Raw genomic sequence first — 13962 nt, 5'->3', positions numbered from 1 at the left:
ATTCTGACTATTTATTAAAACTATCCAACAAACGGTCGACATTAGATAGTAACTATTCGGACCTGTCCCTAACACTAAATCGTACAATATTCCAATGGCGTTCACACACACATAACCTGTACATTAATGACGTATACAGTTGGCAGCGCTGGACAGTGACGGTGTTAACATTAATGACGTATACAGTTGGCAGCGCTGGACAGTGACGGTGTTAACATTAATGACGTCATGGTTCTGTGTTACATTGTTGAACTTCCAGGAAGTGTCAGTGTGTGGGTTGCTTGTCATAGTCCGCTTCATCCATTAACATGTCTTGATTAGAACGTGTGTATGATTTCCTTAACTTACCATGAAGTTTGTTGGAATTCTACGTTTTGGTGTTGTATTTAACTGCTGCTACATTTCGTAATGATTTTGTAATTCAAGAAATATATTACATGTTTTCCAGTGCACTTATTACTACAATATAATATGTTGTTATTATACTAGGCCACCAATTCGAACCGCAATACATATAAAACTAGATCTGTACAGTGTAAGTAGAATTAATATATTTTAAAATTTACAACTTTAATTGACAATGAGATGCTTTACTTGTACTAATGAATTTGTTATTTATTTATTTTATAACAGTTAATTTAATTCTAACTGTCTAAATTTGAAGATATAGTTAAACAAATAAAAGTCTAACTGCCATGTCTTATTGAATTGTTATAAGTATTTATTGAAGTGAGTTGCTGTACCCTGTACCCAGCACGCTAAAGTAAGCTTGTATAATAAACCAGAGACACTGTTTATTACTATTTTTTTTTTTTTTTACAGAAATATAAGTGAATGTTATCATAAGTTTATCAACACCCACTTTTTTGTCTTAGTGTCATAATATTGTTTCGAATATCATAAAAGCCTAAGACTAAAACCAATAAGCACTGTTATATTGTAAATTCAAAAAATAATTAACAATGTTTTAACGCAATACTTCCTAGACAAAACATTTCTCAACTTAATGTTTACACCAAGCTTTTTACACATAGGAAATATCCATTTTCAAGTGTTTCTTCATGTTTATCTTACTACGCTGGCCGGTTATGCGAACAACACACATGTCAAACATTTTGATGTTTGTTTGTAAGTTTCTGACATCACCGGCGAAGGCATAAACAGTTTGATAGCTGGACGTAGGTCTTGTTTGTACCGCTGATGGATATGACCGCGTGGTCAACGTATATTTTCCCACAAATGACTTCACTTCCCGTTTACAACGGTCGATTAGAGAACAATTGTCTCATAAACTCGTGAAATCGCCGCAGAATAGTAATGCTTTGCAAATTTGTTGCTGTTTTTTGCCTCAAGCTAAGTCATTACTTATAAAAATTCGGAGATGGTGTACTTGTCGTATCGCACGTTTTTTGCAATAAAGTTATATCATACAAATGGAATAGGCATTTTTATTTTCTACACCACTTAAAAAGTAGTTTCAAGCGTTTTTAATTTTTTTAAATGTTTTTTTTATTGTGTGTTTTTTGTAAAAACTTATAAAATGATGGAATATTTTTGATAAAAAGTAGTATGTTGCAGCTCCTTGAATTCTGAAAAAAATTGTAGAAATCCCATTGCCGTAAAAATAACTGTTCAAAAGTTAATGCAACTTGTGTGATTTTATCTATTAAATATAGTTACTCTCATCGCTTACCCACGATAAAGGTTGTTGACAAGCTAATGGGAGGAAGTATGTGTCAGATTTCATACCGTTTATTTACCAATCAGAAGAATTACAGGCTTATGATGTTACCCATAGAAATAATTTATTTGCGAACGGCGAGGTATGAAACCGTGCCTTCTGGATATAAACCCCGAGCTCTAACCGAATAAATTCACCAAATTGATCGACTGCTTAGGTTGTCCACTATGAAGTCTTTAATATATTTCTTCCACAAGAGAGGGAAAAAGTTAAGAAAGATTGTTGTCAATTCTGTAAGTCAATCCATCCTTTAAGTAAAAACGGCTTGAAAATCCGTTCAATATGACCATCCCTCCAATGTGCAAAGCCTCGCACGAAACCCTAGTATATGTTGTTCTTATAAATATTTCGCTGGGTACTGAAATTCAACTATTGGATAAAGATGAATAATATCACTATAAAATATTTTAGTCCAGCCCGATGTCTTAAATACATTACCGAATTTGAAATGTTTTAATTTAATTTACTTCTAGAAATCATTAAATAAAACAGGTGTCCATGACTTCGTCGTTCAGAAAATTTTTTTAATAATGTATCCCACAAAAACTGAAATGTATTCCAAATATAATTATCTACTACAGATTTTCTAGGAAATACTACCTACCTAGGTTTACTTTGGGACTTAAATCCGCTCAAACTAAATGTCAAAGGCTAAAAGAATGCTACAAACTAGAACCTTGCAATGCTTGCATCAGCGCACTCCTACGGATGATATCACTGCTATTCATAAAGTACCAACCCATACACCAACACTACAAAGTCTCACAATGAAAGCAAGGTTGTTACCTCAAACTCACCTCAAATTTGAGGTTTCTTCACCTCAACCATGGAGTAACACCTCAGATTGGTCTCAGTGGTTTTGGTTTCGGCCAATTTTGTTTCTCTTGTCACCGCAGTAGGCCTAAGAAAATTGCCTGAAATTGGTCAGCCAAGGCAATGAATAAGGCTGTATTCATTGGCCAAGGCAAACAACGTTTTACTGTATTGGTGGTGTATATGCCACTGGAAACATGGAACCAGACCAGAAATACAATATTATTTTTTTTCTAATCGCAGGTTAATCTCATGTTAGTTGCTTTATTTTTTCCCCCGACTGTAGTGTTGTCACAGTTCCTGCATAACAGACATGTATTGAATGTCAATTTTAAAATGATAAACTGGATTTTTTTAACAGCTTTTTTATTTTCCAAGTAATTATAGCCATCACTGTTATTTGTTTGTGTATTTACATCCCTGTGTTTTTCGTTTTGGTGCATTTGCCCGAGTATTTGTTGCATTTGTTGATTAAGGCAAAAAAATTGACCTCTACAGAGACTACTATACTTTAAAGGCTTAAACGTTCATTTTATTTTTAACTTAGTTGTCATTTACAGCCTTTTTGCGAGGGAACATTCCAAACACTGGTCTTGTTACTATTTAACACGTTCTTATTAAATCTTGAAATTTAAAATTCGATTTAATTATGATACATTTGTATTTGTATTGATTTCGTAAACAACTATTAGTATCTGTTAGTATACTATATTATCGATTATGTGTCACGGCTAATCTTAAATAGTTTTCAAATATCAGTCCTACCTCTTGAAAGGAATTGCAATTTAAATCAGACTCAACCGACTGACTCTTTTGCTTTTACTTGTTTACGTCTTGAAAATGTATTACAATTTAAAATCAGCTTGAGCTGGAAACACGCTTTTTTGTATTTTTCTGGTTTATTCGTGAAACATCCATAAACATTTTAATAGAACGTACAACATTTCTCCTGAAGGTGTTGATTAAATTGTGTTTTTTTTACATTTTAAATACCCTAAAAACTTTGCTTCTGAACTATGTCTTGCTGTGCAATGCCTAAATCTCCGGAGCGTTCCGTGATCTATGTGTTTATCAAAGTTAAAGTCGAATATAATGACAACGGGCACGACTGGAGACGTATATCTTCGTGGAACCAGTAAACATTGCGTGACGTTTGGTTATATAAACACATCTACACGAATATAGATTTGGGAACGTAGTTTGGGTGCCTGGAACTACTCCAATAATGTACGTTTTGTGTTAGAATAAAGCTGAGTTGATAATGGTTATTGTTCTCGCCTATGAGAAGTCACCGGTTTGATCATGAGAAAAGTCAAGCTTTTTGATGGTTCGAAACTGGACCCGGCTGTCCCTGATCATTGTGAATAAATGATACTGACTCATGAAACAGCTGGTCTTACTCAGTAACAAAGTTACACGTATCATCTCACTCCATTCTACACTCATCCTTCACTCGTTTTTGGGTTAAATACGCACATAGGCGTATTTAGTAGATGGGGCGTCGCCATCTAATAATGATAACTAGAGGTCATCCAGTGGACGAAAACTTGACCAAAAATATGTAACAGACTTCTCTATTTTCACCCCACGCTGTAAATAAAATATATGGTTGGAATTTCTTCCATTTGTTTTGATTTTCTGTTTATATGTCGTTGTTATTTCGTCACTAGCATGGCAGCCCATAAAGGGTCCATGTAAATTTTTCAAAAATTTTAAATTTATTTGTTGTACTTATTTTTGAGCCTTTTTAATTTATAAAGGGATTCGTAGATTTCCCCTAAGATGTAACGAGTTGAGAAGAAAAGGTTTAATGGTTGTGGGTTATCTAATTCAAAATATAAAAAAACAGTATTTGTTTTTATGTAAACCTCATGAAATATCACACTTCACTAAGCAGAGACGATATAGTTTCTCGATGTTAGAATAAAAGTGAACAGTCCGTCATTTGATATCAAGTTATTCTTTTGTTCCAACCTATTGTTTTGCTCACAAATCAAACCAATCGTTCAGAAAGAATTGTTTGTTCCGTTGTCAACAACACAGAACTTTTTTATTTTTCACAATACACGCCATAGCTTTCAAATATTTATCATTGCTTTATGCAACGGATTTAGGATATATTATATGATATTATAGTATATGACACTAGAATCTACACATGGACTATTGCATTACGCTAATTGTAGAAATAGTCATTATTGCACCAAGTATTTAAATTTACGGTAACGTATATTAATTCTATACTTAGTCATAAGATTCATTAACGTGCAGGAAATGGCCAAAATCAGTGAATATTATTTATGTACGGGTTTTCACATAGTAAGAAGTTTTCTCTTATTTGCATGGTTTCCAAATGGCTAAAATTCAATTAAAGTACATATTATTTGAATGCACCTAACTTATTGTAAATCAAATGCAAGTTTCAGTGGATAGATACAGAAAGTCGTACTAAATGTTTACAGGCTGCAAATTTAATCAGCTTGGAAGAATCGGCACTTACTACAAATGACTCGACCATTTACGTTGTGGTTAAGACAATGTAGAATACAAAGTAACCACATTATCTTGCTACGCTGCAAAGTAGGAGCAACGTAAAGAATAACAATGATTATATAACGTAACGTGACGAGGTTGCTTTTAAATTATTCAGGAGGTTTTCATTAAACTGCTTAGCTCAAATAAAGGGTTTTAATTAAAATCTTGGTACTTCAATCAAAGAAGCACGAGCTAAAAGAGTTGAGGTTTTAGGAAAGATTTAGTATTTTAAGTGCTAATTGTTTGTTTGAAACATTATCTCCTGTTTGTTTAGCTCAAGCACAGCACTAAAGCAGCAAGTGGACTCATCAAGAAGAATTAGAAACTTAGATTTATATCCTGTTGACATATTAAACAATGATTGAAGGAGTCTTCATTTTGCTTGCAGGGCAGTTGTCAAATTGAAAATAATTTTACTATGTGCATTTAAGTATTTTACAGATTTACATTTTAAGTTAACGGGCCTAAAACTAATACCACCGTTATTACAATTTGAACAGTTAATAAAATCAAAATTCAATCAACAGTTTGATGAGCTAATAAAAATAACAGAATTTGAAGAGTCAACAAAACCAACAATAAATAACTGGTATTTGAAAAACTACAAAATTAAAATACAATGTAGCCTACTGCCTACTTCAAGGCAAAAATACAAAATATCCTTAGAACGTGTAAATAATGCGGTTGAGTAAACTGGTCTAAAATTAGTAATGTTTGCATATTTTTTTAAACAATGTTCGCTTAAAATTAGTAATAATTTGGAAAACGATTGGTTTTCTACATTATGGTGGCATTAATAATTTGGAATTGAGTTTGTATTTGTTATTACACATCTTGTGTAGTTATTATCTTCTTGTTTTACTACAGAACCATACATTTTCTTAAAATTCAGTGATATTTGTAATTAATGTCGTTACAAAGTTGTAATATAAAAATGAATGCGATGATTTTATGCATTTTACGTAATGAATACACTTTAACTTGGCTATCGTCTTAAAGCTAAACAAATTGGAATCTAATAGCAAAAATAGAATGTGTAATTTGTCGCACGAAGAAATGTATTTTGCAGTGAAAATCAAGCCGTTGATTCCACTTCTTCATCAAGTAGATCAATAGGTTCTACCAAGGATTGTGGGAGTACAAACTTCATTAATTGTTAAACATCTCAATTTCCCTGGTGAAAGGCAAATAAAGTTTCATTGGAAACTTGAATAAAGTTTGCAGTCTGTAATTTAATAAACCTTATTAAAAGTTCAATTGTTATTTAAAGTGGAGTTTACGATTCATTTATTTTCTTACCTAACAACTGAAATTCTCATAATTTCAAATAATAAGATAAATCAATTATTCTATAGATAGGTATCTGTAATAATTTATAAAGTTGCAGATATTGAAATGTGTATATTTATCACATAGCCCACATATATTACCTTTAGCCCTTATGATAAAATATCTCACCATCAAATAATCCAACCGATGTTCAATTATCAATTATCAATCATTGAGATGGGGACGCCACCTAGGTGCGTATTTTAACCCAAATATGAGTGAAGGATGGAGTGTGATGACCTGTGTAGCTTTGTTAATGACTAAGATCAGCTGCTTCATTAGTCAGAATCATTTATTTAAATCCCAATGATCAGGAACAGCTGGGTCAAGTAATGTATTAATAACGTAATGTGAAAAGTGATACAGTAAAGTGTACAGTAGAACCTTGATAAGAAGGCCCTCATGATCAAATATGACTTGTTATCAAGGTTGACTCCTTATAGAGGTTTGCTATAACATGCATTTAATGATAATATAAAATCAAGGGTATTAAACAATTGCATTTGTTATCAAGAGCCTCTTGTTATTTAGGGTATTCTTATCGAGTTGCTACTGTACCTATTACAGTTATGATACATCAATACAGAATACTGTATATTTGTAATAATTAGTTACTTTTGTATACGGAAGCTATCACCTTTCCTGCAATATTTAACTCAAATTTATTTTTCGTATAAAGATTTACACGTTTAAATATTAAGTGTTCTAATAGTTATTCGCAACAAAAATTCATTTTTTCATACTGAATCGCCTACCGTAACATAAAAGTACGTTTGTCATATTGTAAAATTGTCCAAACAAATTTAGTTTAGTGAAATATTTAAATACTTTACCGTTTGTGTATCGATTTCAGAAATTATTTGTATGTTTTAATAATATTTGACATGTTTACCAAATTTATTTACTCGCCGCTTTAGCTCTGTACTTAGGCGATACTGTTTGAGACAAACAACTATCCCTTTAGATAATAAAACATTCAAAAGATCTCAGAAAAATTAAAAATTCTTTGCTCTTGATCGTGCTTTCTTTGACGGAAGTATCAAGATTTTAATTAAACCCTTCTATTTGAGATAGGCAGTTTAATTAAAAATCCTGAATAATTTAAAACAAACTCTTCACGTTATATAATCATTGTTATTCTCTACGTTTCTCCTACTTTGCAGCGTAGCAAGATGATGTGGTTACTTTGTATTCTACGTTGTCTTAACCACAACGTAAATGGTCGAGTCATTTGTAATAAGTGCCGATTACCTCGGGCCGATTAAAATTTACACCTTGTAATAGATTTAAACAAACTTCTAGGTTTGTGCTGTTTTTACAATATCCAGTATTTTATTTACTTTCGCTTATGCAAATAATATGTACTGTACGTTGATGGAATCCAATTTAACCGCTGAGGATACAGCGAATTGATTTGAACTTAACGATTTAATTTTGTTGATTAGCTATATAAACATTTGATCTGATTATTAATTGTTTTAGATAACCTATAACTGAATAATTATAGAATGTTGTACGATTAAGTACATTCAAACACGGGGCGCAGCGATGACTTTTAACATTATACGTTTTATGTATATGCGTAAATCATGAACCTATTCGATAATATTCGTGTAGTGCATTTGCTTATTCTAATTTGAAGTAGACAAGTGTTTAATTTCCCTTTTCATGTGTGGTCAACAGTTAAAAATATATACCTACCACTTTCTGAATAAAAAAACACAATTTAATAACAATTACTCGTGTAATTTTAAAATATATTTCGCATCAATGAGTTAATACGTGTATCTATACAAAATTATAAGATGGATTGTTTCAGAGATTTCAGAGAGCACAAATGTTTAAGTATTACAGTAATCGTACTTCTGAAAAAGTAATCTTACTCTTTACCATCGACTATTTACCCAACTAAGTACAATAGATTTAACCATTGACTATTGAATACGATATAGCTTATCATACTGTATATCACCTTTTAGAAAAAAAATGTTAACCGCATTAAACTCACTTTTTAATTTCAGATTGAGCTCAAAGACTGAAACGTGATTCTTCCTCGGAAGTTTTCCTTCGCTTTTTGTAAGTATTTTACTGTAATCTAAATACCAATCATAACAATCTTTAAACTAGTGTATACCCCAGAGAATTTTTTATAAAACAAAGAAAGGAACCCTCTAATTTATAGTATCTCACCATCGTTGGTTGTTTAAGAAGGAAGGAAACTCTCGTTGTGGTGCTGAAGTAAATCACTTAATTATTCAAACACATGCCAGATGTCCAAACCTAAAGTATTTTAATAATCCAAAGAATAATCAATTCCAAATTTGACAAGTAAAATCCTCAGACATCTTCAATGGCGTTTAAAAGAAAACAGTGTGCGTTTTATGCGATTATAATGATTCATCACTACCCAAATGGTTCATTGTGTTATACAAAATTTGTTTATTATTGTTTATTATTAAACAAAAAATATTAATTTTATATTGCACTAAGTTTAGGCTTAGATGGGTAAAGTAAATCGTCCAACAATGAATTGAATAGCCTAGGTGTTAAATTAACAAAGGTTGAATTTAGTTGAAATTAATTTATGAATTGAATATTCTTGATGGTATGAATATAAAGTTTTTTTTGAATCGTAAGCCAAATTAGGTTTGGTCAGATTGTAAAGTTAAATTTCTTGAAGTAGGCTAAGTCTAATATTCACAAAATGGAGAGTTCTCACCAGGTTGGTTCTTCTACTATAAATTTTCTGACAATTTAGTTAAATAGACTATATGGCAAATTTTGGTACAGTCAAAGGAGTAAAATTATATAACTAAAAGAATTAATGTAGTGAATATGGGCTATAAATGACATGTAACATTGCACGTTTGAATTGTTTGAAGAACCACTTTTCATTTACCACTGTAGTTCTAAGCGATGTGTTTTCAACTTTTACTTTCTCCCCCTATACCATAGTATATGGAGAAAGTATTGTTTTCGTCAAAATTTTCGAGTTTGAGTTTTGAGTGGATATATTCGTTTTGGGTCCCCCTGGACCCAAAAAAGTGGTTTTCGAAGTGATGTCTGTGTGTGTGTGTGTGTGTGTGTGTGTGTGTGTGTGTGTCTGTGTGTCTGGATGTGTACAGAGCTAGAGACTACACCTGTGGTCCGATTTCGATGAAATTTGGTATGTAGGTTTTAATCCATGGTATCTCCAGGCGTTTTTTCATTTTTTTGAAATTTTGATTTTTAATGGGGATTTTCCCATAAAAACCCATTAAAAAACCGGAAAAATCGGATTTTCTCGAAAATGGCCCGAACGATTTTGATTAAAATTTAGTATGTTGTAGCCCTTTAAATTCTGAACAAAATGGTACAAATCCCATTTATGTAAAAATTACGGTTCAAAAGTTATGGTAAATTATGTTATTTTCCCATAAAAACCCCATAAAATAACGAAAATAGGATTTTAGACAGAAATCCAGTTTTGATTTAACATAGTAGGTTATGGTCCTTACAATTTTGATATTTTTTTCATTTTTTAGAAATTTTGATTTTAGATGGGGATTTTCCCATAAAACCCCATAAAATAACGGAAAAATAGGATTTTCCAAAAATGGCCCGAACGATTTTGATAAAAATTTAGTATGTTATAGTCCTTTATATTCTGAACAAAATGGTACAAGTACAAATCCCTTTTCTGTAAAAATTACGGTTCAAAAGTTATTGTAAATTATGTTATTTTCCCATAAAAACCCCATAAAATAACGGAAAAATCGGATTTCCCAAAATTGGCTCGAACAATTTTGATAAAAATTTAGTATGTTATACTCCTTTAAATTCTGAACAAAATTGTACAAATCCCATTTCCGTATATTTACTCTCACCGCTTACACATGATAAAGGTTGTTGACAAACTTATGGGAGAAAGTATGTGTCAGAATGCTGATACCGTTTATTTTACGTGCCGTTATCACTTGAGATCCTTTTTATCCCGTCCACTACTGGTAGTATCACGGTTGGTTGGCGACGACAGGTTGTTGTGGTCTAATCTTTTCCGCCACATTAAACAAAAAAACAGCTCCTTACAATCCGACACACTGCTGTTATGATACTTAGATCTTGGTCATGGATCTGGGAAATATCTTAACGATCATAATAGACTTACTGTATTAGTGTTTTAATGGAGAAATAAAAATGAGTCGCTCGAAATAAAGAATGATCATGTGTGTAACAAATGACAATTTAACCCTTTGGTTTGTAAAGATTCTGTCTATATTTCAGCTTGATAATTTGTAGGTGAGTTTTTTTCTGGATTACATCAACCCAAAAATCATTAAATTCGGTTAAAAATAGCTCGAAGAATTCCAATGTTAATACAGCTAGGCTATGAAAAAAGTGATTTCTTGTTCATATATATTTCACTCGCAAATACTGGCATGCAACCAACTTTGCTTAACCACTTTTGTCATGTAAATATTCTACTCTTCAAGCTTTTGTACCCTTGTCAAGTCATGTCTCATAACATGCATAAAGTTTTGACATGTTCAAACTTCCGACGGGCTTCTAAAAATTCTCCGATTAGTAATTTCGATTTAATTTCACTTTTACAAATAATGTAGGTTGTACCTTTAAATAGTTCATATACGTAAATTAGAAAATAAAATAGCCCCGCTGCAGCAAACCTGCCGACTAGACGAATTTCCATTTGCCTGCATTGATTTTCAATTAAATTTATTTAATTAACATTAGGTTTTATGAGTACCTAGGCTTGCTGCTACAGAGAGGGTAAAAAGGTGTGGTTTTCAGTATCATATTAATATCTTAGTAAATAAATAAATGTACCAAGTTCGATCAAAATATATCGATAAAAAAGTAAACTACAACATTGTACAAAAACACCTTGATATACTAAATTATTTGTGTGTTTTAAGCTCTTTAAAAAGGTCTGCAGAGAAATTAGGAAATTTTGTGTTTAGAGGGTCAAAAATTAGAAAACCCAATTTTTACCCCATAAAACCCCCCGTAAAACCCCGTTACCATGGTCCGATCATGCTGGTTTGCAAGCTCATTCAAGTTTATCCCGCCTTACGCCTTAAAACCAAATTGCATCAAAAATTACTCAAATTTCTCAAGTTTTCGTGTTCAGGGATATATATATTATGAAAACGGTATAATCCATAGGGAAATTCGCTAAAAGAAATTAAAATAATTTGGAACAAAACAAGATATTATCCTGCTCAATAACACCAACAATAAAGAGAAAATAATGTTCGAATAAAGGGCTCACTCGAACATCAAGATACAAGTGGCAGGTCAGAGTGGTAAGTGATTGTGTAGGCCGTTCTGTAATTGACTAACCACTTCCAGCATGTCCGAAGGAAAGTCAGCAGTAAATCATCGTTTGACATGTAAAGTAACAGGACAACTTGTGTGTATATCTGAAGTGCAGTTAGTAACAAAGCTTGATCACTTGACCACCAGACTCGTGAAGTGGCAGGTCATAGTGTAAAGTGGTTATGTGGGTTTTAATTGACTGGCCACCTCCCACACGACTGGACATACGATCTTTATGGTGTCTATGTTCGAGGGGTAGGAGTGTATATTGAACGGTCCAACCCTGGTATTATTATCAACGTTGACTGGTTTTGTTATGAAGCATAGTTAATCGTTAGCTCTGACAAATGGCCTCTTTTTCGGAAATTGGTTTCACTTGGAGTTGAACCAGCGATCTCCAGATTTGAAGGCAAGCACTAACCACTATGTTATTTAAAACTTTTAATCTATTCCTTTCACAATGAAATTTGATATTTCAGTTGAAATCACGTTCTAGCAGAAACTACTTTTTACAATCTTAACCAATTACAAAATAAATCGGTAATGTAGTTATCTAGTAATGACAAAATGTTGTCATTTATTACACTAAAACAGTTGACTAATCATTTTAGTCCTATCACCAAACGTTCTTTGGATATATTTTTAGCTGCTTGTGTTAACTTATGTAACTTTATGAGTGTAGCTCATATTATAATAAACTCTTTAACGTACTGTTTTGGCAACTTTCTATTCTGATGACGAAATTCTACGAGACAACAAACACAAATCGCTCGCTAAAACTGTTGTTTACTTCTAGAACCAAGAAACACACTTGAACGATATAAATTAACCCTACTAACAAAGTATTGAGAGTTAAATCAGTGTAGTGGTACTTTATCAAGGCTTTAACAGATAAATCAAATCATATGTACAACTGATTTTAATGCCAGATATATATATATATTGTTTCACTATTTATTATTCAGTTTACAATGTTATTGACTTGTGCGAATGGAACTATAGTAAGTGCACTGATTCAGTTCGGATTTATAATCATTGAGGTAGTATTTATAAAGTAGATGATAATGTTAACATTTGTACTTGATGAGGTTGTACCGTATGTGTTTCTGGATTTATCCTAATTTGTTTCAAAGATTTGGATCCACGCAATAAAATTATTGGATATCCAATAACACATTATGTTATGCTGGTTATGGGGGAGTTGGTGGGATTTAACTCGCACACATCTTTATTACACTAATGATTTTGTTTTGATACATAATTAACGCGACAAAAGATATACTCTTCCTTTCTATACTGATGCACATTCATTGTATATACAGTCAATGTATTATGGCGATATGCTGAACCGTCAATGGCTTTGATAGGCTAAACTCTACGTAAAAATCGTTCTCTTACCAAATATTTACACTTGTCACTCGAATCGTGGTCAGGTGAACAGATTGAATTCAAACCTTTACGTCACGAACAAATTCAACCAAAATAAGGCAATCCGTTTAGTTCTCGAAACAGGGATGACAAAAATTTACGTTTGATCGATAATATAAAATCGATAAATTTCAATCTATTTTGTAGATTTAACTCATCGATAGATTTGTCCAAATGGATTGACTGAAAAAAAAACCCCTAATAGGCTAGCGTGTTTATTCCCAGTTTACAATAATATATACATTTTTTTATTAATTATCAAACCATATACACCCAACTATGATGACGCGCGGAGTTATAACTGATTTGTTAAGCTGATTGAATGTTCTCTGGAATCCTAACCTAAAAACAGTAAAGCTAACATTTTAAAATGTTCCCTCTTAAAGTAAAAACATTTATTCAACATCAGCACACTTCGGAAAAGGGGTTCTGATTTTAAAATGCAACGTGAAAGTCTACTCGTTTATCAAAGTCAATCTATATAGTCTGTATGAATGAACCTGTATCCTCACTCTCCGTCTACCTGAGACCATATCCTGGGACTAGTCTCCAGGTAGACCCGGCCAGGAGACAGGTTCATTCTTACAGACTATAATATTTTTATATACTTTGTAACCGTGTTCAGATGTAATTTTGTAGCAGTGAAGTCATTGCCCCAGTTATGGGCAACTATCGACTGCCCACGCACGATAAGGTCATCCAATCTAGGCTTGTACCATGCTATTACTTGGCGATTGGAACTGGAAATAATAACGGGTCAATGGCACTGTCCTCTCATTGTAGGCCTGGGCTATTGGAGG

The 13962-nt window shown here is 32.5% G+C and overlaps 1 protein-coding gene across 1 annotated transcript in view; it reads left to right on the top strand.

Moving 5' to 3' along the window:
• Positions 1 to 13962, top strand: part of LOC128989669 (uncharacterized) — a 104394-nt gene that overhangs the window by 51265 nt on the left and 39167 nt on the right. The window contains exon 3 of the mRNA XM_054411636.1: positions 8440 to 8494. The gene's annotated coding sequence lies outside the window, so the exon portion shown is untranslated. The remainder of the gene's footprint in view (positions 1 to 8439; positions 8495 to 13962) is intronic.

This window comes from Macrosteles quadrilineatus, unplaced genomic scaffold (assembly GCF_028750875.1).
Source record: "Macrosteles quadrilineatus isolate MER2022 unplaced genomic scaffold, UCM_ALF_1.0 Scaffold_3__2_contigs__length_128488019, whole genome shotgun sequence".
Lineage (NCBI taxonomy): Eukaryota > Metazoa > Arthropoda > Insecta > Hemiptera > Cicadellidae > Macrosteles > Macrosteles quadrilineatus.
Note: the sequence above shows the minus strand (reverse complement) of the source record. Positions and strands in the feature narration are given on the sequence as shown.